The sequence below is a fragment of the Suricata suricatta genome, chromosome 10 (assembly GCF_006229205.1).
Source record: "Suricata suricatta isolate VVHF042 chromosome 10, meerkat_22Aug2017_6uvM2_HiC, whole genome shotgun sequence".
In the NCBI taxonomy this organism is placed as follows: domain Eukaryota; kingdom Metazoa; phylum Chordata; class Mammalia; order Carnivora; family Herpestidae; genus Suricata; species Suricata suricatta.
The window spans coordinates 25905925-25931568 of record NC_043709.1 but is presented as its reverse complement, the minus strand read 5'-3'; the positions used below and the strand labels follow the sequence as shown (position 1 = coordinate 25931568).

Genomic DNA, 25644 nt, shown 5'->3' with positions numbered 1-25644 from the left:
GGTGGTGTGAGTGTTCTGTTGTCTCACAACAAAGGGTGCAATTCTTTTCAATCTCTGGGTTCCTGCTGGGTGAAAAATAGTTTATTGTCAATTATATTTGCTTTTTTGTTATGAATGTGAAGGTTAATTTTGTGTCAATGTGGCTAGGCTATGGTGCCCAGTTTTTTTTTTTTTTCAAACACCAGTCTAGGTGCTGCTGTGAAAGCATATTTTAGAGGAGATTAATATTTAAATCAGTAGATCTTGAGTAAAGCAGACTGCCCTCCATGGTGTGGTGGGCCTCACCCAATCAGTTGAAGGCCTTCAGAGAAAAAGCTTGGGTCAGTTTTTCCCTGGGTCTCCAGCCTGCTGTCCTGCCCTGTATGCTGTCCCCACGATGGCATGAGCCACTTCCTTAAAATTTCCAATTTCTAAATATACACATATCTTGTTGGTTTTGTTTCTCTGGAGAACCCTAACTAATACAATCAGTGAAGTTGCCCAGTTCAAGTGTTTATTAGCCATCTGTATTTCATTTCTCTTTTCTTCTTTCTTTTCATTCTCTTTCTTTCTTTTTCCCTCCCACCGCCCCCCTGCTTCCCTCTAAATTTTATCTCCTACCCTGTGTCTGGGTCTTTTTTATTTTAGCCACTCTGCTCATGTCTGACATGGGGCAGGATGACCTAGGGCCCCAAAGTGATGGGTTCTGCAGTGTATTCCCCAACCCTGATTTTTTGACGAAGGACTTTTACTGCAAATAATTTAATGTAAATAAATAGATCAAATAAATAAAGCCAAGTAACTGAGGATGCTGCCTCATTAAGGGAACTTACTTAACTTCCTCTATCAGTTAACAGCTGAACACAGAATTTCCTGTTGTTTTTTCTCTTTCCCCCTCGTAGAGGTTGATGTCATCACAGCCACGTAGAAGAATCATTTCCTACAGCGATGGCGGATCTATAATGGCATCGGATTACAAAAGCTGGTAAGGAAAGTTGCTATCAGTACTTATTATCAGAAATTACAAAGAAAATTAATTTTAAACTTTCTGGGAAAGGAGCTATTCAGTGAAACTTGAGATTTTTCTTGACTTATTTATTATACAAAGAAGCCTATCTCCCACCTACCAGAGAAAGAATGCCCTACAGCTTCAAGGGACCAAATATACAGGACTGCTGTAAGAGACAGATGGTCCCACTTCGGTAGGTTACATATGTCATCATATTGGATAGGCTGGTGCCTGGACTATTTTTCAAGCACCAGACCTGCACTGAGGAAGCTTTGAAATTTTCTGTTTGCGATGTCTTTGGTCAAATCTCCTAAGCAGTATCCCCCCACCCCACCCCCATTAGAATGGAAGCAGGATGAGGGCTCCTGGGTGGCTCAGTTGGTTGAGTGTCCAGCTCTCGACTTTAGCTCAGGTCATGATCTCAAGGTTCATGAGTTCGAGCCCTGCATCAGGCTTCATGCTGATGGTGTGGAGTTCCTTTGGGATTCTCCTTCCCCCTCTCTCTGCCCCTCCCCCACTGACTGTCTGTCTCTCACAGTAATAAACTTAAAGAAGAATGGAAGCAGGATGTATTAGTTTCCTGTGGCTACTATAACCAATTGTCTGTCACAAGCTCAGGTGTGGGGAGGAGGTTTAAAACAACAGAAATTTGTTTCCTCACAATTCTGGAGGCCAGAAGTCCCAAATCAAGGTGTCAGGAGGGTTGGCTTGGAAATCACACCCGAACTAATGGGCAACTGCTGCGAAAAAGAGCAATACTGTCCCATCAGAAGGAGGGGGGCCCACACGGTTGAGCAGCCTCTGGGTGCAGAGGAAGGAGAGGAGTTCAACCTGGACGTTCTGAGTGGTGACGCAGCAGGTGGGACACCCGAGAGGGATGTCCCCTGCCCTTTACATGTAGCAGCAGGTGTGTCGTTTTTAATTTTAGCAAGAACAATTTCAGTGGAGTGTAGGGCAACGGGACTGCTGAAGGGAGATGAGGAATGGAGGCACCTGAGGAGAGTTGAAGCGGGGCTGGTCAGAAGCCAGAGAACGAGGGTCTCACCATGACCACATGGGGCTGAGGCAGCCTTTCAGGACGCGAGGCAGTGCCCTTGAGCAGAAGTTCTCAAAGGCTGTTACCCAGATCAGCAGCGTCAAGCTGCTGGGAACTTACTAGAAACGCAAATTTTGAGGACCCATCCAAGACCCACTGAATCAAAACCTCTACGGTGGAGCCCTAAAATCTGTGTTTAACAAGCCCGCAGGGGACCCGGATGTGGACCACACTTTGTCAGAGCCGCTGGTGCCCTGAGTTCAGGGAGGCACACGTGTGCGGTATTAACGTGCGTACAGGGTCCGAGAGCATGAAGTTTTGGAAAGCAAGCTGGTGAGGAAACGGGCTGGCCCCTTTCCAGGCTGAGGCCCCTGCAGCTGGGGTGTGGAATACACCTGTTCTGACCCCTCAAGCGGACCAGCAGCCTGACGTCCTCCCGCTCCGCCGGGCAGCGCCAGGGCACACAGCCTCCCGGGAGGATGCGGCTGGTGTTGGGCTGAAGCTGTCACAGAGTGGCATTTCTCACACTATTTGAAGAGCCCCTGGGAAATGTTAACCAGAAACTTGGTTTGCTCTTTGACTTCAGTCTTTACGGTTGAAAACCTCTCTAAAATGGATCTGTCTTTTTGCCACTTTAGAGGCTAGAATAACATCCAAAGTAGCAGGGTTGTGAAAGATTTATTATCTTTACAATGCAGAGTGGGTTTCAGATGAGCTCTCTTGATATTATCACTCTCACCCTCTTGCATTCTGATTTGCTTCCTTGAAAGGGAGAGATTAGGGTGGATGGAGCTCCTCGTGCCTGCTGGGATCTGCATGTGCCCCCCACCCCCACAGTACCTATGACACACTCTGTTACGTGTCCGCCTCTGATTCCCCTGAAATGTACATGAAAGTCATCTGTCTGGTGGGCAGATAACAGGAAGTGCGGCACAGTGTGAATGCAGTGAGGGCAGGGCTGGTTAGTTCATGGTTTTTACCTCTAAATCCTGGAATTATAACAGTACCCTATAAGCATGCTGAATGCATGAAAGAACATGGTTACTGTAATTGGATTGGGGATCATTTTGAAATCTATAGGTTTTAGGGTCACCATTCTCAGCACTAATCCTCACTGTCTGGGGCCATAAATATAACATGTATAGACAGGGCTGGCTACATAACTTGTGGGGACCAGTGTGAACTGAAAATTTAGAGCCCCTTATCAAAAATTATTATTAAGAACCTCAAGACAGTGACAGCATAGCATTAAACCAGGTATGGGGTCTTTCTGAATGTGGGGTCCCATGCTCCTGCCTGAGTCCCATGAAGTCAGACCTATAGGTAGGAGATGGAATGAGATCTTACTAATCCTGGTAACTTCTGGAAATAACTTTAAGAAAATTTTTGCAGAAATCATTGAAATGAACTTTTTACGCAATCTTCTCTTTTTTTTCATGAAAGAAGAGGGCAATATAAAAATGGAGGTGTCTGTGATAGGACTGGATTATTCTAATTCCTCTCTTCCCCTTGGAATGTGTCCAGTCTTTGCCATGATACTCTACAATGCCCCCCTGCCCCCGCACTGGAGAGACCAGACTATATTTTTCCATCCACTGATGTTGGACTTGGCCTTTGGCTTGTTTTGGCCAATGAAATATATTAGCAGACATGATATGAGCAGAGACTTTAAATGTGCTCCTGTACTTTGGCTTGACCTCTTATCCTTTTCTGTCCCCTACCATGAGAAGAACTGTCCTTGGGACACCTGGGTGGCTCAGTCGGTTAAGTTTCTGACTTAACTCATGGTTTGAGCGCTGAGTCGGGCTTTGTACTGATAGCTTAGAACCTGGAGCCTGCTTTGGATTCTGTGTCTACCTCCCTCTCTGCCCCTCCCAGGCTTATGCTCTCTAAAAAATAATAAATAAAAACGTTAAAAAAAAAAAAAAGAACAGCCCTTGGTTACCTTCTGGTCCAAGGACAATGAGAGAAATGTGGAGTGGACCCAATCTTCATCTACGGCTGGAGGCCGAGCTGCCCCGGCAGCCCCACGGACCTGTGAGGAAGAGAAAGAAATGCTTCTGGTGTGCCACAGGGATTGGGCATCATTTGTTACACAGCATTCACACGGCGGAAGCCCAACTAATAATGTGTGCTTTGGGTGGATCCTAGCAAACAGATATTTTACTGTGTTTTTTTAGGCTTTGGGGATGCTGAGAATGACAAAGGCGAGGCTGGAGAAGGAGCCGACATGCTGAACACTGGTGTGCATCCCGATGCTCAAAGCAAGCCAGTGAGTACTAAGCAAAGTACTGAACAGTGCTGAGTTGGGTCACATTAAAGAGATCTTCTTTGAGTTGTCTTTGTTTTTTAGAGATTGCAAGTGTCACATAGGAACTCTCTGAGGAAGCAGCAGGAGGAAGGGGCCTCACTTTTAGGGACCCTTGTCCCATGTTTCAGTTAAGTTGCGCACAGTGGCTACTGGCTCATCACCCCCAGCAGCAGCGAGGTTGTCACAGTACTTAAGAGCCAATGCAAAAGGGCTCCGGCCACTCAGGGAGAGGCTCCACTCTTGGGCTGTGACCAGCTCTTTGGGGGGTAAGGAGGGCCTCCCTTTGCCGAGAATTCCAGTAAGGCCCCAGGCCCATCCTGTGAGCCAGGGTTGTTGAGCTGGACTAATGCGGAATATATGGTCCAAGAGTGAAAGGGGGTGCTTTCCTGGGGCAGATGCTCCCAGCACCACTCCAGTGACGTCTGTCTCCTAACATTGAGAAGCCATGAATAGGCACAGAGGAATTAAGGTAGCCAGTCAGCTCCTTCACCTAGGGAGGTGATCCAGCTAAACCGGATACAGTCAATAAGATCGTTAAGTGGACGAAGGAGGCAGAAGACGAACCGCCAGAGAGACGGTAGCACGAGAAGGACTTGGCCTGTCGCTCAGTTTGATAATGGAGGAACACAGCCATGAGCCTAGGAGTGTGAGCGTCTCTAGAAACTGGAAAAGGCAAAGGAACAGATTGTCCTTGAGGGCCTCCCAAAGAAATTCAGCCCTGTTGACACCTTGCTTTAGCTCAGCGAGACCTGTTTTGGACAACTGACCTGCAGAACTGTAAGATAATAAATTTGTGTTGTTTTAAGTCACTAACTTAATGGTCACTTGTTATGGTAATGACAGGAAACTAATATATTCCCCAAAAGGAAACCAGAATGCTCTTAGCAACATGAGAGGAAAATGCTAGCAGGCAAACAAATAGGCCAGAGCAGATGTATAGTGTAGACTGGGTCTCCAGTATGTCTTGTTCTGTGGCTCACTGGATATTTCCCAGGGGAGACAGGATAAACCATACTTTACAAAGTGGGGTCTGTAACAGTGTTCACCTGCTCCACAAAGCCGAAGCTCACAGCACCTGTGAGCAAGAGCAGACCAGCCCAAGAGTACTGCCTACAAAGGCATTCTACAAAGACTTGAGACTTAGTTACTTCACTTGCCAGCTGGGTAAGCCTAGGCAAGCTGCTTAACCTCTCTGTGCCTCGGTGAAAAGAGGATGATAAATATATATCTGACCAATTTTTTATGAGGACTGATGTTAATACATATAACAAAGCATCATTGCTGGCATATAATTAAGACTTAAATGTTATTGGTTGTATGATGACTAATGCTATTAGGCAGTATGTGTAGTGATTTGTAACCCTTGGGTCCTAGAGCCAGAAAACGTAGGGTCAGAGTTGGCTCTGTTGCTTGGAATTTCTACCCTTGGGCAAGTCCTTTAACCTCTATCAGGCCCAGTTTTTTTTATGTGTAAAATGACGATATCAAAGTTGCCTACTGGGTGGCCTGGCTGGCTCAGTTGGTAGAGCAGGTAACTCTTGATCTGGGGTTGGAGTTTGAGCCCCACATTGAGTATAGAGATTACTTAAGAATAAAATCTTTAAAAAAGTATTATGAGACGATTGGGGGAATATAAACACTCCTCAGTGGGTATTTGATGATATTAATGGTGAGATGATGGTAAGATGGTTATGTTTTTTAAAAAGCTCTTAGGTATATAGAGATATATTGGATGGAATTGTTTTTAAAGCAAGAAAACAGGGGTGTTGGGTGGCTCAGTTGGTTAAGTGTCCAACTCTTGATTTCGGCTCAGGTCATGATCTCACAGTTGTGGGATGGAGCCCCTTGTCAGGCTTTGCTCTGATATCACAGAGCCTGTTTGGGATTCTCTCTCTCCTTCTCTTTCTGTCCCCTCCTTTCTCTCCCTCTCTCTCAAAATAAATAAACATTAAAAAAAATAAAAATAAGTGACCTACCTCATAGAGCTATGTTGGGGCATTCATCAATGAATACATGTGAAGTCCAAGAACAAGTCCTGACAGATCTGATCAATGTTATCTGTCCTTTTTTAAAAATTTTTAATGTTTATTTACTTTTGAGAGAGAGACAGAGCACAAGTGGGAGAGAGGCAGAGAGAGCAGGAGACACAGAATCTGAAGCAGTCTCCAGGCTCTGAGCTGAGAGCAGAGAGCCCGACGTGGGGCTCAAACTCACAAACCACAAGATCATGACCTGAGCTGAAGTCGGATGCTCAATCAACTGAGCCACCCAGGCGCCCCAATGTTATCTGCCCTAATCACTGTTAGCAGTAGTACAAGGTCACCATCACTCTGGATGCTTAATAACTAAGCAGTCACCACCACCAAAAAGTCAGTGGCACCTTACGGGACCACAAAAACCCTTGAAGTTAGGAAGAACTGTGGTCCCCACACTGTGGAAGTTATTGGAGCTGCAACACCTCCCCTCTTTCTAGCAGGTCAAATCATGGTAGCGCCTGGGTGAGATGCACATATAATATATAAAAATAAAGGAAAGGGGAAAAGTTAGTTGTTAGAAACACATCGGACAAAAAGACTTGTAAACAGGATACCTAGGAGCCCACCTGCTTTCCTTTTCTCTCCTCTGCAATTACCCAGGGTTATACTTGTTGTTGCTTTTGATTCGGTGTTTTTACACTTTGTCACATACTAAGAACATTAGGTTAAGGAACCTTGTCATTTTCCTATTCAAAGCAGTCCACTCAATAATACCAAGCATTCCCACTTTGGTAGATAGTGACAAGAAGACAGCCCCTTAGTAAACAAGCAAATCATTTCATGGCAACATCTGATTTAATCAAAACATTCTGGTTCTCCCTGGTCTGAACCCACACAAGGAATGAACCAATCCAACTGGAAAAAAATATTTGTTTTATCTTTGCCACATTTATTTACTCTTAGGGACTATTTAACTTGATCGGGCAGAGAAGTTGGAAGGAACAAAAATACTCAAGGCACTGAACAGCCCTGGCTGGCGATCTCTGGCACCAGGCAGAAACGGCCTGGAGCTGCATCCACAGGGGTCTGCTCATGAGCAGTTTCTTGAAATCCTTTGCCCTCATCTTCATGGGGGAAAACTGGACTATTGTTCATGTGCCGGGTTTTGGGGTTGGGGGGGTGCAGAATGGGAGTTAAAATGACTTCAAAATATGAAGTAAGTCATTCCACAAAGCTTCCTGACAATTGTGTATATGTAGGGCTTTGTGAAGGTGTTACAGGAAGGCAAAGACAAACTAGATATGGGTTAGATCTCAAGGGACGTCCGGTCAAAAAAGTCACATAAAAGACACACAAATATCTGTGAGGAGTAGAAAGCCACCAGTGCAGGGGGCTTTGTTGACAAAGGGCTCTGGGGTGAAACCTCTGAGGATGGGAGTGAAGCAGGACATGGCAGAGGAGAAGCTGGGCAGAGGTGGGCACAGCCTCGGCCGCATCCCACAAGGATCTCAGAAGGATGATGGGTGCCTGTGACATAATAAAAAGCATGTATCTGACACAGAGCTCCTAAAACTCTTAGAAATGATTATCTTTTGCTTGCTAATGCGGTGGGTCCTACAGAGGCCTAGATAGCTTCAGGATGGGACCTGCTGAATGGAAAAAAAGCCATGTGATTAGAAGGTTAGATTTTTCAGCCCTGTGCTCCCTCCTCTCGGGAGGGCGTAGGGGTGGGAGATTGAGGTCAATCACCAATGACCAAGTATTGAATCAGTCATGCCTGCAGAGTAAAACCTCCACAAAACCCCTACACCATGTGGTTTGGGGAGCATCTGGGAGTGGTGAACACATCTGCATGCTGGAAGGGGGGCACACCCCGAACCTAAGAAGCTCCTATTCTTGGGAGCCTGTCAGATCTCGCCCTGTGCACTTCTTCATCTGACTGTTCATTTTTATCTTTTATAATAAACTGTAATAGTAAGTAGAATGCTTTGTGGATTTCTATGAATTGTTCTAATAAATTATCGAAACTGTGGGGGGCGCGTCGTGGGAACCCCTGACTTTGTAGTCAGTTAGACAGAAGTGCTGGCCACTCGGGGACCCCATTTGTGGTTGGCATCTGAAGTGAGGGCAGTCTTGTGGGACTGAGCCCTTTAATTTGTAGGATCTCATGCTAACTAACTCCAGGGAGATAGTGTTAGAACTGAATTGAATTGCTAGACACCAATCAGTGTTGGAGGATTCGTTGATGTCAGGAAAACCCATTTGGCATCAGAAAACACCTCACAGTATCACAGCATTGTTGCAGCTTGAGGTAAGGGGGTTGGACTTTCATGTCCTGCATCAGCTAGCCATTGGCCATGGGCTGCCTCGAGGGTAGAATAATTTCCCAAATATTTCTGGGCAAGTTGGCTCCCATGGGTCAAGGGCAACTCTGCAAGGGAAGGGTGCAGCTGTAAGCCTGTGGCGGCTAATACTTGCAGGAGTCATGGGCCGGTAGATCTGCCTGGTGAAGGGAATCTGGACAGGACACAACAGTGATGATTACAAAGTTTCATTTGGAGGAAGACAGGAAAGTGTTGGTGGAAGTTCCCGCCGTGAGATGTGAGTTGATCCACCGAAATCAGTAGAAGGTTGCCATTCAAGTGGCAGCTCTTCCTGCCAAAAGTAAAAGAGATTCCTTGGAAAAATCCATCAGGAAGCTCCTGCCTGAAAATTCCAATAAGATATAAGGTGATTATATTAGCCAGGGTTCTCCAGAGAAACAATACCAATAGGAGATGCTAATATATGCTAACACACACACACACACACACACACACACACACACACACACACACACCCATATATATAATTATGGAGGCTGAGAAGTTCCACTATATGCTGTCTATAAGCTGGGGAACTAGGAAAGCCAGTGGTATAACTCAGTTCAGGTCCAACGACCTGTTAGAAGGGGTTGGGGTATGCGATGGGCTAAGTCCCAGCCTGAGTTGAGAACCAGGAGCATGATATCTGAGGGCAGGAGAAGATGGATGTCCTGGCTCAGGCAGAGAACAAATTCTTCCTTCCTCTGCTTTTCTGTTCTATTCAAGCCCTTGACGGATTGGACAGTGCCACTCACATGGGGGAGGGTGATCTTCACTCAGTCTACCCATACTAATCCCTTCCAGAAACACCCTCACAGACACACCAGGATATAATGTTTTATCAGGCATCTGAGCGTTTCTCCGCCCAGTCATGTTGACATATGAGCTCAAGCGTCACAGTGATGCAATGGAAAAATGTTTAGGGCAGAAGTGACGTGCTGAGTGCTCAAATGTAATACCTAGGAGCATCTATGGAAGAACACCTGGAGGGCTCCTAGAATTATAAATAAAGCCAAAAATGGTTTAGCGGTGAGCTTTTTAGAAAGCTAAGACAAAAACAAACACATAACCATTTATTGAGCACATACTATTTGTCAGGTGCTGTGACTTTTTATTTGACAATAAATTATATTTAAAAAAAAGAAATGAGGAAATTGAGACACAGAGAAGTTAATTAACTTGCTTATGGTCCTTGGCCCCTGAGTGGGGCTTGGGCTGTGGGAGTTATTCAGAGAGGACAGATACAGCCCTGGGGCTGAGTTCTGGTTCTCCACCCCACCGTCTCCTGTTCCATCAGGACTGAATGGAGACATGCCACTTTCCTTTTATCTAGACCGGGTTCTGACTTCCGGAAGCACAGGACCCCAGTGTGGGGGCATCCACAAAAGACACTCCCATGTGGAGTGCACACCCTCCCCAGGGCACCTGCCTTATTCACGGTGGTGTGTCCTCGCCTCAGGAGCTGTCCTGGAAAGTCACTAAGATGCACACAAGAGAGAGCGCTAGAAGGAGGGGTGGGATGGGGTGTGGAGCCATGTTAGGGGGAAGTGAGGTGGAAGGTCACAGGTCACAGGTCTACACAGGGCGAGCTACATCAGTAAGGGGGATTCTAGGATTGTGACTAGAAATTGGCTCCTGGAAATAAAGTGAATCATAAATAAAAATCTTCATGGAGGTGTTCTGAGAGGAAAGAGCCTTCATGGCCTTCAAGCAGCTTTGCTGGAGCGTGTTTTTACCACCGTGTCCCTGTCCCTAAGCCTGGTGTAGGTACACGATGTTTATGAGAGCTTGCCTGGATTGCCCTCTCTTCTCTGCCAGATAGGAGCTGCCAGCTCAAGTACAACCTCCTCACCTCAACCAATTCTGCAAACATGGATGGAACATCTTTTCTCTGATGGGCATCTTGCTAGGACTTATGGGAAACGCCAAGATGAAATGCCCAGATCAACAGGGACGAGCGTCACAGGGGAACACTTCCCAAGCATGCCTCAGGCCTGGTTCCCCTGATTCTTTTGGTGTCACATCCCCCACCAAGTCAGAAACTTTGGTGTGACCCCCCCAAAGCCACCTTCTCTGGCACCCCTCCCATTCAACCAATGTCCAAGACTCATTGGGTTGCTGCCCCCAATTCCATTATCTCTAGTGATTCCGAGTGAGGGGCTTGCTTATCTGTCAAGGGATAATTTCAACAACCATCCATCTATCTCACTTTGCCCTGATCCAATTCAGGTTTCCGACCATGACCATCAGAGTGATCCCTGCAACATGTAAATCCAGGCGCGTCTCTGCCTGGGTGGAAGCCCTTCTGACTTCGCAGCATCTTGCTCTGCCTGCCTGTCTGCCCACTCGTGGGACTGTCATGAACTAAGAATGAATGTGTGTAAATCACCTCCACCTATCTGGGAGAATGCAAGAGTGCTATTTTTGTTTTTTGATTTATTTTTATTTTAAAAAATTGAGATATAATTAACACATAACATTGTGTAAGTTTAGGGTATATAAGACGTTGATCTGAAACATTTATTTATGGCAACATGATTATCACCCCATCCCATAATATTATGTCTTTTTTTATGAAGATTTAAGGTCTAGTGAGTGCTAATTTTTAAAAAATGTTTATTTATCTATCTATTTTGGAAGAGAGAGCGTGCAAAAAAGTGGTCAAAATACTTAAACAGACACTTTCATCACAGTCTGTTTAGATATTTTTGACCACTTTTTAGTTGGACTTTTACATTCTTACCGAGCTGTGAAGGTTTTTTCTAAGTATTCTCGATACAGATTCCTTAGCAGATATAGAATATTCTACTAATTTCCCAAGTGTTGTGGTTTTAAAATTTTTTGTAATATTATCTTCTTAATAAGAGATTTATTGGGCTTTATTCACATATCATTATCTTTTGAAGAGCAAAAAGTCTTCATTTTGATGTCAAGTCCAGTGTATCCATATTTTCTTATGGTTTGTGATGTGTGTGAAACACATACCTACATAAGAAACCTTCACCTGACCAAGCAGCACCAACGACAAGAGCCAAAGTATGGAAAGAGCCCAAATGTCCATCTACAGATGAATGGATAAAGAAGACGTGGTGTGTACACCACACACACACACACACACACACACACACACACACACACACACACTGGAGTATTACTCAGCAATCAAAAAGAATGAAATCTTGCCATTTGCAACTACATGGATGGAACAAGAGTATATTATGCTAAGCGAAATTAGTCAGAGAAAGACAAATATATGACTTCACTCATATGAAGACTTTAAGATACAAAACAGATAAACATAAGGGAAGGGAAGCAAAAATAATATAAAAACAGGGAGGGGGACAAAACATAAGAAACTCTTAAATATAGAGAACTGAGGATTGCTGGAGGGGTTGTGGAGGCGGGGGATGGGCTACATGGGTAAGGGGCATTAAGGAATCTACCCCAGAAATCAATGTTGCCCTATATGCTAACTAAACTGGATGTAAATTTAAAAATAAATAAATAATTAAAACTTAAAAAAGGAAACCTTTGCCTGACCCAAGGTAACAGGATTTTCTCCTTTGTTTTCTCAGAAGTTTTAGAGTTTTGTCTCTTATATTAGATTCAAAATTAATGGTTGTGTACGGTATGAAGGGTCAAGAAGCGTGTGTGTGTGTGTGTGTGTGTGTGTGTGTGTGTGTATGGATGTCCAATTGCTTCAGCACCATTTCTTGAAAAACTATCATTTTTTCGCTAAAACCAGTTGACTACATTTTGGTGGATCTATTTCTGGACTCTCTAGTCTGTTCCCTTGATCTGTGTGTCTGTCTTTAGACCAGTACTACTCTGTCTTGATTACTATAGCTTTAGCATAAATCTTCAAGTCAGATAGAGTGAATCCTCCACCTTTGTTATTCTTTTTCTAGAATAATCTAGAATAATTTCCTAGGCCCTTTGCATCTCTAAATATGTTTTATTTCTTTATTTTTTTGTCAAAATTCATTTTTATTAATAAAAATAAACACCTAAATTTTTAAAATGTTTATTTATTTTAGAGAGAGCGAGAGACAGGAGTGCAAGAGAGGGAGGGCAGAGAGAGAGGGAGACACAGAATCTGAAGCAGGTTCCAGGCTCTGTCAGAACTTTCAGCAGAGAGCCCAGTGTGGGGCTCGAACTCACAAACTGTGAGATCATTACCTGGGTTGAAGTCGGACGCTTAACCAACGGACCCATTCAGTCGCCCCAATAAAAATAAACACTTATTCCAATTTCAGTTGTTGTACTTGAAGTTGCTAATTAAAAAAAAAGAGTTTAAAATACTTACTCCATCATCCTGTTTTTGACCAAGACAATGAAGCTGTGGCTTAAAAAAAAAAAAAGTATTCAACACCATTTGCTCATAGGCCTTTCAGAATTATTCTTAACGTTTCTGGAACCTTCCTGTCTGTAAAATACAGGAATTACTGAGCTACAAGGGGAAGCCTCGCTGGGACAACCAGAGAGAAGTTAAGCAATCATCATAAAAGAAACCCATGTGCATTCAGCGCGGTGACTTGGACTGTAAAATGATCGCCTCCTCTCCAGCTCAGGAGGAACGTGTTTCTAAGCACTGAAGTATGAAGCGTCAGACTGTTTGCTGTTAGAATTAGTTAATAACAGTAAATCTCTGGCACAGATGCTACTGTGATTTTAGGAAATTCCTTACATCATTTGGACTTAATTCAGTTTATTCAGAAACTAAACCTATTGAATAAGGTTCATTACTCTACCAGAGTATTGCTGGTTAAGTATCCTTATAAAATGCATATAATACGTCCAGGTAAATCATAGACTTGGCTCAGTCGGTTAAATGTCTGATTTCGGCTCAGGTCATGATCTCACAGCTCATGAGTTCAAGCCCCGTGTCGCGCTCTGTGCTGACAGCTGGGAGCCTGGAGCCTGCTTCAGATTCTGTGTCTCCCTCTCTCTTTCTCTCTCTCTGCCCCTCCACTGCTTGTGATTTCTCTCTCTCTCTCTCTCTCTCTCTCTCTCTCAAAAATAAACAAACATTAAAAATATACTTAGAATACTGCATATTCAAACCAAAACCTACGTCAACAAAATGCCCATAATTAAAAGCACCTGATGGAATGAAATACAAAGTTATGACAAGAGAGACTCCTCTCACTACGCTGTGCTGCTAGAGAAGTTACCAAAGCATGTACCCTTAAAGCCACTGGAGGACACGTAAGGAGACACCCTCTCCTCATTCTTTACCATAGGATTCCAGTCGAGGATGGCCCAGAAATTAGCGTTTCTAAACATTTCAGGAAGGTCCACTAAAGTGTTAAAAAGACTGTTAAGAATGTCTCCCTGTCGCTCTGTATCTGTGAGTAGTAGCGCTCATCAGAATTTCCTAACAGCGCAAAGACACAGGTAAGTCCTACCCTCGCTCAGATGTTAGAAGAACGGGAGGTGGACTGTTAGGGCCATCTGTAGTCAGAGCTTCTGTGGACTTTTTACTATATGCTGATCACTAGTGAGTCAGATGGACTTTTGTGAGAGAATCGTGTTTGGTGGCCAGGACTTCTTTTAGGCATTTCTTTCTAAGTGTAATGCACACTAGGAAAGGGGGTAGGGGAGGTAATACAGGACTCTACTCTTTCCAGTTCAGAAGGAGTTGATGAAGCCCACATAGGCCTTCAAGAAGCCCATGGGATCCTCTAGCCGTGGAAGTGGCTGATGTGCTCGTCTAGAATGGACACTGTGGACCGCAGCAGTGTTTTCCTGTGCGGCTCCAAAAACTCTGGATAGGGATGTGTGGGACCCAATGGTCCACAGATAAAATGAATGGGAATGGTCACAGAAGCCAGAGCTCCCACCCAGCATCTTCTGAACCTCTTCCTCTGGTTGATGTATTGTAAGAGCCTGTTGATTACTAAGTTTCCGTCATTGTTGCAGATCCTTGCCCACGCGTCCCATGGCTCACTCTTAGAGGGGCAGGTGTACAGCCCAAAGACTGGGGTGAGACCTTGAGAGAATACAAAGAAGTTCATCAATCGTGTGAGGATGGGTGACAGAATGCCTCCATCTCTGAGAAGATTTGGAGAAGGAGAGGATGGTGAGTCTCAGGAAATATACCTTCCATTTGACAGAGACTCTTTATGGTAAGCTGACCAGATGGATCCTGCTTGAACCTACAGAGCAGCTCCTGAGCAATGATATCTCCGTAATCATGAGACAAAAGGTTGATCCTGCAGTTCTGGAGCCCCAGGTACTGCAAAAGTGCCTCCGCAAAGCTGGCCTGGCCAAATGCGGAATACTCATGTGGTCTCAGTTTGTTACTGAAGCCAAAGCCCACGAAATCAAGGGTAATCACTAGATGAAACCTTAGGGTTTCCCAAATCCCCTACCAATCATAGCTGGATGTTGGAAGGCCTTGTAAAAGCACACCTATCCTGGGGCTTCCCACCACACCCGCAGAGTATTGGTGGAAGATGGGGAATCCCTCGTAGGTGAAAAATTTGCCTGACAACTTCCAGGAGTAAAGGGCAGGAGAAAGCTGGGGGTGGGAGTGGGGGTGGGCAGGTGGGGGAGGGGCAGGACATGCAGGTAGGCAGCAAGCAGGGGCCCAGCCACTAGCCCCACCTGAACTCCCCACTCCCCCATCCTGATTCAGGTAAGACCTGGGCTACAAGACTCCAGGTGTGGGGCAAACGGTTGTGCGTGTGTTCCAAATACAGTTTAGAATCAGTTTGTTGATTTCTACAGCACAAGGAGAAAGGTTGTTGAGGTTTTGTTTGGAATTGTGTTCTATCTATAGATCAATTTAGGGAAAATGACAACAATATTGACCCTTCCCATCCTTGAGCATGGTCTGTCCCTTCATTTAACTTTCCTTAATTTTTCTCAGCACTCACAAATTTTCTTTTACATGTACAGCTCGTGCACATATTTGATTAAATTTGTCGGTATTTCATGTTTTAAAATCTATTTTAGATGATATTACTAACATTTTCAATTTCTAGTAGTTTGTTGCTAGTAAATAGAAAACCTATTTCTTGTATTGACGTTGTATCCTGAAACCTAGCTAAACTCACATATTTGTTGTAGTAACTATTTTTTTGGATTCCTTAGAATTTTCTATGTAGATGATTATGCTGTTTGCAAGTAAAGACATTTTTGCTTCTTCCTTTACGATCTATACAATTTTATTTATTTTTTGTCTTAAAGCACAGGCCAGTACCTCCAATACAATGGTGAAAAGAAGTTGTAAATAAGGACATTCTTGCTTTCTCCTTAATTTTAGGGGGAAAGCCTTCAGTTTTGCACCATTACAATGATGTTTGGTGTTGTTTTTTTTTGGGTTTTTTTGTTTGTTTTTTTATAGATAAGGTTTGTCAGACTTCCCTTCTATTTCTAATTTGCTGAAAAATTTTAAATGATGGATAGATGTTGAGTTTTATAAATGCTTTTTTACATGTATTAACATAATTACATGGTTTTACTCTTTTTAGTCTGTTGAGATTGTGAATTACTGACTGATTTTGAGTGTTGAATCAACCTCACCTTCCTGGAATATTTCCAAGTGGGTCATTCATCTATTACCCTCTTTATATATTTCTGGATTCAATTTGTCAATATTTTGTGATTGTGCTTTTGAGAGATACTGGTCTATAGTTTTCTGTATTATCTACTTTCTTTTTGTTTTTGTTTTGGTGTCTAGAACATTCTGGCCTCCTGGAATGAATTGTGAAATGTTCCCACTTCTATTTTTTGGGAAAATTTAATGAAGAATAGGTGTTATTTCTTAAGTGTTTGGTAAAATTCACCAGTGAAGCTTTCTGAATCTGGAATCTATTTTCTTATAAAAATAGGGCTATTCAGATCACCCATTTCTTTTGGGTAAGATTTGGTGTTTGGTGTTTTATTCCTTTGTAGTGGTAATCTTTGTGTGAGACATTGTCATATTATAACTGTTTTCTGATTTCCCAGTTGCTATCAGTGATATTTATTTATTCATACCATCTTTATTTACTATGCTGTATTTATTATGCCATCTTTATTTTTGTCCATATAATGGCTGGGTCAACAGATTACAATATAATCTGATAGACAATGAGCATGTGGTGGGGTAAATCAGGTGGTCATGGCAAAAGAGAAGGTGTGATAGACCTCGGGCTAAAAATACTATGTGGTAAAAGATGAGGATTTGCCTGATGACTTTGTCAGGCAAATTTGCCTCATTTAAGCATTGGTGTTAAAAATGGGAGGGGGTGGGGCACCTGGGTGGCTCAGTGGGTTAAGCACCCAACTCCTGATTTCAGCTCAGGTCATGAGTTCAAGCCCCACAGTGGGCTCTGCACTGAGAGCATGGAGTCTGCTTGGGACTCTCTCTCTCTCTCCCTCTCTCTCTGTCCCTCCCGTGAGTGACCTTTCTCTCTCCTTCAAAGTAAATAAATAAACATTTTAAAAATAAAAGAAGGAAGGAATAAAAGAAGGAGAGGGAGGGAAAAGGGAGAACTTGAAATAAGTCTCCTAAGCAGCACTGGAAAAGCCAAAGGGAAAAATAGCAGACCTTACCAGCATGACACTCACAGAGTTATTTCTAAATAGATTTTTAAAATGTATTTTATAGGGGTGCCTGGGTGGCTCAGTCGGCTAAGCTTCTGACTTCAGCTCAGGTCATGATCTCGTGGCCTGTGGGTTCGAGCCCCATGTCAGGCTCTGGCTGCCAGGCAGCTCAGAGCCTGGAGCCTGTCTTCAATTCTGTATCTCCTTCTCTCTCTCTATGACCCTCCCCTGCTCACACTCTCTCTCTCAAAAATAAGTTTTAAAAAAAACCCAAAAAATGTATTTGGTAAGAAATAAGACTTTACTTTTATGTTTATTTTATTGTTGGCACATGCTGAAATGTAATAATTTCGTCATTGGGAATATTTCAAAACAAAACAAAGGAGCCTAACTTTCCCCCTCAACTTTTATCCCTTGCTTTCGTTCAAATGTTGTAAATAATCTTTGAAAATATTATAGTCACATTTGTTGGAACAGGTACTTTCAGTGACTTGACTTGAATGACCTGTTTGGAAAGCGACCTGCCTGAGGCCCCCGGGTGACTCGGTCAGTTAGGCATCCAGCTCTTGATTCCGCTCAGGTCATGATCCCAGGGCTGTGGGACTGAGCCTGCTTCAGACTCTGTGCTGGCTGTAGAGCCTGCCTGGAATTCTCTTTCCCTATCTCTGCCTCTCTCCCCTGCTCATGTTCTGACTCTCTCTCAAAAAAAAAAAAAAAAAAAAAAAAAGAATGGAAAAAAAAAAGCAACTAACCCTCCAAGCTACTTTTTCACTTAAAAATGTTTTCTTTGTTCATAATAAACCTATACTGTTGGTGGCTCAGTCAGTTGAGTGTCCGACTTCGGCTCAGGTCATGATCTCACAGTTTCTGGGTTTGGGCCCCACGTCGGGCTCTGTGCTGACAGCTCCGAGCGAAGTGTGCTTCTGATTCTGTGAGTCCCTCTCTCTCTGTTCCTCCCTTGCTCATGATCTGTCTCTCACTGTCTCTCAAAAATAAATAAACCTTAAAAAAAAAAACAAAAACCCTATCCTGTTTTCCTAAGGACAATTTGCTTACAAGTACAGAATAACCTATTTGATCTACTTTGGCTTAATTTATTTACACATAAACTAGGCATTTTTTCCTACTACTGTCAAAGTGTTATGAGAATAAAATCAAGTATATACTATAATACATTGGTGAAGAGAGCTTTAAGCCATTATATACAGGCAAACTGGTGATATTATATTACTTTCTGTTACGTCGGGGCATGACCAATATAATTTTAACATGCGAGTTTAGCAAAACAGGCCTGTAGATGTGATCAGCTTGCCTTCCAATGTGGGATGTGTGTGGCTGTCCCGTGGCTCAAGGAGGTGGTGATTGTGCTATTCAGAGCTTGCCTTTTGCAGCCCTGCCACATGCCTTAGCTTAAAGTTAGTCTCCCCCATGACTGCCAATCTCCGGGCTGGCTCACTGGGCACTGCCGCTTCTCAGAATTCCATGACTAAGCCAGGAGGGCAGTTTGTTATTTACTAATAGGTATTTCTTCTAACTGCTCTGCTTACCACATCATCACACCAGGCCTTGACCTTCATGAACTTCTCTGGAAAATCAAACATACCTAGAAGCTGCCCAGGCTTACGGATAATAACACCATCCGTTGCTCTTTGGGAGGTTGTGGAACAGGGCTCAGAAGGTGATTTGAATGAGAAGGAAACATAACTGCTCCTCAGATCCAAACTGTTTTCTTTGGAAAAAACCAGATCCAGAAAAGTTAAGGGGCTTGGTCAAATCCCCTCTCCCATGAAGCCTTTCTGGACTTCCCAAGGTAGTTGCGGTGGTGCTCCCCAGCTGCTTGCAAAACTAACCTGTGCATTTCTCCATGACTTAACCCTTAGTTAGAAAGGTCAGTGGTGTCTCTCCCATTAACGGAGACCCCCTTAAGAGCGGGCTGAATTATATTCATCTACAAGGCCTAGAGCATGTAAGTACTCACGAACATCTGTTAGGTGGCTGAGTCACCTGCTGTCTACTAGGTACCATAGTCGTGCGGTCAGGCTCCAGGAGACGAAGGAGAGATGCTAGAACAGCCAGTTTCTTCTCAGTAGCAGACCGGAGTCTGAAGGCTAAGCTGTAGATTAAGGTGAGCAGCACAGCTAGCTGGGGAAGACGAGAGGTCAAGGGATCCAGGGCAGAAAGGTGGTAAAAGCATTTGTTTTCTTACTTGTAGATGCATTCATTCATTCATTCAATAATTTTATATTGGGTGTCTACTGTGGGCCAGGAGTTTCTTGAGGCACTGGGGATAGAGTAGTGATTATAATAGACAAAATCCCTGCTATGTTTTGATGAGAGAGAGACATTAAACAAACGACGAATAAAAACCACTATAGTGTCAGGTAATAGTCGCTGCTGAGATGAAAAATAAAGGAGAAAGAAATGGTCTTGATAAAAAAAGGGGAGACCTCTCTGAGCACAGACACGAACAAAGTGCGGAAGTGATGCCATGAGACCACGGGGGAAGGAGCAAGCACAAAGGCCTTGAGGCAGGTGTGTGCGTTTGAGAAACAAGGAGCCCAGAGGATTAGAACTTTGTGAGAGAGAAGCAAGAGGACAAGGAAAATTATTCTGCACCAGTGAAATGATGTCCTTCCTAGCACCAAAGTCTTATGGTTGATGGTCCTCTGACTCTACAGCCAAGTCCAACACAGGGAGGCCCCTACAGGGCTGAAGGCACACTTTTATCTCCAGAGAAGTGCTTCCGGGGGGGCCCTCCACCTTCAGGACAGCATTCTTGCCTCAGGCAAAGAGGCCCCCCCGGGATTCAAAGTTGGGCTTCTGTTGTCAACTGATTCCCCAGATCTGTGCTCCCAGAAGATTTTTCTGCAGAGAATGTCTTAGATGGAGCCTGTCCGCGAATCCTGGGGCCATGTAGGAATACAGAAGAATGAAATAGGTTAGGTATGAAAACCCAGCCACACTTTATCTGCTTATTATAGTGTAATAGGTTCTTTCCTAGTTATCTTGAAATATCCAGTCTGTTTGATCTTTTATTTCCCTCCTTCTGGTAGAGACTTGGGTCCAGAAATATTTCTCCACCATAAGAAAGACACTGCAGGTGTGATGACAAATGGCAAGTCATGTTCAGTGTTGGGGAGACCACAGGAGAGGGTGAGGACTGTGGCGAATGTGCCTGCCACAGGGGCAGCCACCATTCTGCTTCAGCTGATCGCTGCCCTGAAAGAATGGGATCCAGTGTTGACAAGAGTTTAGGGTTGGTTAAGAGAAAGCAGAATTCTGGGTCACTTTGTGGTGAAATCTCTAGAATTTGATTCACATGGTTTTAAAAAGAATCTTGGCATACTAACCATGACACTCTGAGCGATCAAATATGGCCCAGAGGCAGGTGGTTTGGAAACTCCAGTCTATAGATTTTATCAGAATTTTTGAGAGATCTGTGATTTTACATCCACAATGACTATTCTAGACTATGACTCCCCTCAACTTCTGTGAGTAGAAAGACCAAGGGCATGGCCATCTTGCATGTTCCCGGGTCTCAGAAGTCTAGGGGAAAGCCATCTGCCCAGCTGCTTCTTTCTGGAATCTCTAACCCAGCGTACTGAAGCCAGCCAGACACCAAGGAGTAGGCTCCTTCATGGGAATGGAACAAGCAGGACCTCATAAAAGGGAACTGGGATTGAGTAGCACCAGAGGAGAAGTAAGAGATGCTCATCTTCTAGAAAATAGTTCTGTTCTGTATCTTCTAAATTCTCTATTTCACTCCCTCCCACGGGTTCTTTCCTATCCAACTCCCTACACCCCACAAGGGTGTCTTTGATGACAAGTTACAGAACCCAAGTCAAACTAGGTAGGGAAAAATTAATGTGCTGGCCCCTGAATCTGAGCCCAAGGGTGGTACGGCCTCAGGCAGACTGGATTCAAGTGCTCAGGGACCTCTTCCTCCCACGCTAGCCTGAGCTCTGCCTTCTCTCTTGCTTCCATTCTTTGACGGGCTCCTTCTAGGTGGGAGAGAATTTGGCTCACGTGGTCATCACTGCTCATCATCTCGGAAGCAGGGAGATCGCTTCTCTTGGAGCACTTACATCAAATCCTAAAACAATAATCTGCTTGGGCTGTGATACTGGAGAAACCTCCGAGTCCAGGGAAATGAGATCTTTCTGTTAACTAACCTGGGTCACGTGTTCTCCAGAGAGGTGAGTTCCAGAATCACAGGGATTCGTGAAGGTGGAGCGTATGTGATGATGGTGATGGTGGTGGTGGTGGTGAGATGGCAAAGTCTGGAAGTCATCACATACGCTCCACCTTCAGTAGGGGAGTGTATGTTGGCAGTAGGTCTTGGAAATAGCAAGAAGCCCAATGTATCTTGAGCAGAGGGATCAAGGGACAGCACAGGAGGGATGAGATCGGGGAGGCAAATGGAACCAGACCTTGTAGGGTGCTGTTCGTGGCCACTCGGATTTTGTCTTTCACTCTGGTGTGATGCAGCCATTTGGCCAGGAGCCGAGGAAGGACAGGCGATGACTTGGTTTAAACCAGATCACTGTTACTGCTCTGTCAGGAAGAGTCTGTCGGAGGGACAGAGGTAGCAGGAAGACGCTGCAGCAGTAAGCCGGGCAGAGGCTGGTAAACCTGGCTTGGACTGGTGCATGGTGGAAATATGGCAAGGGCTTCACCTCTGGGTTTGTTGTGAAATCAGAGTCAAAGGATTGGCCAACACGTGGGATGTGGGGTGTGTGAGAGACAGCAGTCAAGGAGGGCTTGAAGGCTTTTAGCCAGAGCCACAGAAGACTAGAAATGACATTTCTCAGAGATGGGGAGAAATGAAGGAGGAACTGCCTTCTTTTTTGTTTTTGTCTTAGATGGAGTTGTTTTAAGAAATTACCGGGTCTCAGTTTGGGACATGCTAAACTGGTGGGTGCACATTAGACATCTTGAAAGGCAGTGGTGAGTGGCAGGTCTGGGGTTCAGGAAAGAGGTCCCTCAGGACTGGAGTCATAACCGCTACCAACTACACTCTACCCTCTTGGAGTCACTGAAGACACTGACCCACATGCAGCTTTGGAAAATGATGACTGTCTCAAAAATACTGGAACAGTATTTAACAAAGTCAAGTTTAAAAATTCACCCATAGCCTTCCACCCTAAAAACAGCTGCTTTCCTTTCTCCACATTCCCTTCTGTTTTTGCCCACAGGCATACATAATGTTATAATGTTGTAACCATAGCATAGATAGTTTCACATTCTAGTTTTTTCTTGCTTAACACGATCCCATAAATATTTTCCTAAGAGGCCCTCCCACACGCGTTTCTTGGGGATTAAAAAGGCCGACAAAATGCTGTGATCTCTGAGAAACATTTCAGAAACAAAATTCAAAAATCTTACTTTGCTACAAAATTTGGTGCCCATACAGTTGGCATCGTGCTTACTGTAAGTTCTGTGGACAATGTCTGTGGAGGTGACTTTGAGCTGGGAGCTGAAGGGGGAGAGCTGGCCACATACCCATTCTAGTGAAGGGCATCCCAGGAAGAGGGAACAGCATGTGCTAGGAGACAATAGGAAAGTTAAATTAAGGAAGGTTGCTGGCAGATTCATTTCAACGGACAATTAAATAGAAATTTATCTTTGTAAAAATTTTTAAATCTTTTAAACTACAGGACAGTGGGTACATCCTTCGTCTGGAATTCTCCGCAAAGGGATAAGAAACGAAATGGAATAATTTAGAATATAGTGAACTTAGTAATGTAGTGGTTCTTGAAGGTTCTCTGGGCCTCACACTACATACAAACTCTACATGAATCTGATTTGTTCATTCATCCCAGTCCCTGAGCCAGCCGTGGAGTCCAGTTCCTTCATTTTCTAGAAAAGGCTGAGGGCTCAAAGATAAGTAAATGACTTGGCCAAAGTCATTTTGACAACCTTTTTGACTAAGGTTGAATTAGCTCTGCCTTCCATGTATTAGACTCCAAACATGATTCCATGCACACAGCTCTATTGTTGACAAAGCCATTTGTTAGCTTGGAAGTACCTATTCCACCCCCCCCGCCCCGCCCCCCCACTTCCCCGCTTCCAGCCTCACCTGCCTATCATTTGCATAGTCACTTACTGACAGCAGGAAAATTATTGAGAGAATCATTCCTGACTCAGGCCAGGCCGGAAGGCAGGAAGCTGGTTTACGTTTCCTTCTAGGGCCAGCAGGGGGGGGTACCAGGCAAGGTTTGTAAGCCGCGCCTCCCCCACGCCTCCTCCCCTTCCTCGCCCAACTTCCCCTTAGCCCCTGCTTCAACTGAAAGTGGCCATTGACCTTTCAAGCTTTTGAGCAGTGATGCAATAGAATAGTATTTCAAAGAAAAATGGTTATCGAAATTTGGGATCCGGTTTTCCCGTGACTGTTAATGGCTTTTAAAAAGTAGGTCACACTTTGGAGGCGGGCACGCAGGCGAGGAGCTGAGTTCCAACGGAGGCCAGGTGGCCTCCAATCGGGTGGGAGGAGGTGAGGGTCTCCGGACAGGGGAGTAGCGGGATCCCGCCGAATTTCCAGTCCCCGGGAGCTAGCCCTGCGGGGGGAAATCGCCAAGCCGAGAGCTCTCGGGACTGCGGGCACCGAGGCGGGCTGTCCAGCAGCACCCAGGCCCGTAGGTAAGGGCACCCCTTCAGCTGTCTGAGCAGGTGAGCGGGGGCGGCGAGCGGAAGGAGACAGAGGAGCAGGGTGCACCAGGAAGAGAGGGAGGAGGGGAAGGAGGAGGTGAGGAGGAGGAGCCCGGCTAGGCCGCTGCTGGAGACTGAGAGCAGGAGCGCCTGGGGGAGGAGACTGGGAGCCGCTAGCGCCGCTTAAGGAGGCCCAGCGCTCAGCCCGCCGTCCGCCTTCTAGGACCGGGGCTAGGGCACCGCCTCCGGTCCGCTCCGCTCCTCCGGCTCCCGGTGGGGAGCGCGGGGGCCTGGAGCAGGGGCCCTCTCACTCTGCTAAGGTGCCGTAGAGAGGAGCCGTTTCCGAGGACCCCCATTCTCTCCCGCATCCCGCTCACAAACTGTGCAGCCGTGAGGGCCGCGTGGAGAAGGCGCGGAGGGGGTGGGAAGGACAGAGCCCCGCGGCGGGGCGAGGATATCGCTTAGTCCCCAGACCGCGGTGCACGGCTAGCACGCCGCGGGGCAGAGCCCCGGCCGCCGAAGCGGGGACGGCGGTGGCCGTGGGGCTCGAGCGCGCCTCCGAGCACTCGGAGCTGTGCGGTCAGGGGCGGGCGGATTCCTAGGCAGCCACGCCGCCCGGCCCCGCACCGAGCTCCGTGGGCCCGCCTCCCCTGAAGCCTGCGCATTAGCGCCCGAGCCTCTTTAAAGCAGGAGCGGGGGCCGTGATCACGTGAGGCGGATTCCTGGAAAGTTCCTGGAAAGCGGCCTCCGCAGCAGCAGGGCGGGGCGCGTTGGGAGCGAGACAAGGGAGGGAGGCGGGGAGCGAGGGAGGCGCGCGGGGCTGGGAAGTCGCGCGCACACCCAGCTCCCGGGACAGACGTTTAACTCTTGCCGGGTCTTGCCGCCGCCGCCGCGGCTCGCGGGCCTTGGGGTTCACTTGAAGCATGAGCCTCCAAGCCCGCCGCAACTGGCGCTGCGCGGGCCGCGGACAGTGCGCCCCCAGGCCCCGTGCACACAGCCTCAGGATCCCCTGCGCCCGCAGCCCGGGCGCCGGAGGAGCTCGGCCGGGCGCTGGCGGCAGGTACTGGTCCCGGGAGCCCGAAGGCTCCTCCCTATGGAGGGTCGCCGGGGAGGGCACAGGGCGCGGCCGCGAGCGCCGGGCGGCCTTGGCTTCCGCAGTTCCGAGCAGCCGGGGAGAGAGTCCGAGCTGCGGCTCTGCCCGGTGGCCGGGCGCTACTGCCTGCTGTCTTCGGCTCCTAGGCGTCGGGAAGTCTCCGGAGTTTCCTCCCCCGCCCCAAACAGCCATCCAGATTAATAATCCTCCTAATAACCTGATCTGCCGCTCCTCCCCACCCGCCTGCCTCCCGCCCAAGCTCCTTCCTCCTCCCTCTCCTTCCCACCTCCTTGGTCGCAGCCAGAGGGAAAGCCAGCAGCTGCCCAGGGTGGGGGATTCCAGAGCCCGGGGTTCTAGGCGAAGATCCCCGGGGCTTTTGTTTGCCCTCTTCGCAGAGAACTCCGGCTGCTGCGGAGCGCATCCCCAGGCATCTCGTTCCCAAATTAAAAGTCAACAGGGGAAACTGGGGCAGACACCCGTCCTCTCCCCGGCCCCTCCCGACTCCCCCGCCCCATGTCCGCTGGGGACGCTGCCTAGTGTGGAGGCGGCGGCCGAGGCCGAGGTAAGGGCTCGGCGTTCGTTGTCTTGCACGTCCAGCGGCGCTCGAGGCCGCCGGTTCTGCCCCGGCCCAGGTCCCGGCTCTGGGCTCCGAGCCCCCGCGAGGCCTGCGCGCTTGGGCCGATTCCTCGACAGC

General features: G+C 46.3%; 1 protein-coding gene and 1 pseudogene across 8 annotated transcripts in view; one reads left to right on the top strand and one right to left on the bottom strand.

The window, feature by feature from the left end:
- Positions 1-25644, top strand: part of SOCS2 (suppressor of cytokine signaling 2) — a 33212-nt gene that overhangs the window by 3042 nt on the left and 4526 nt on the right. Inside the window, exons 2-4 of one of the 8 annotated variants that reach the window (XM_029954179.1) lie at positions 882-964; positions 4205-4296; positions 14597-14756. The gene's annotated coding sequence lies outside the window, so the exon portion shown is untranslated. The other 7 variants (XM_029954188.1, XM_029954185.1, XM_029954183.1 and 4 more) reach the window with 7 other exon arrangements.
- Positions 14306-15304, bottom strand: LOC115304140 (annotated as a pseudogene).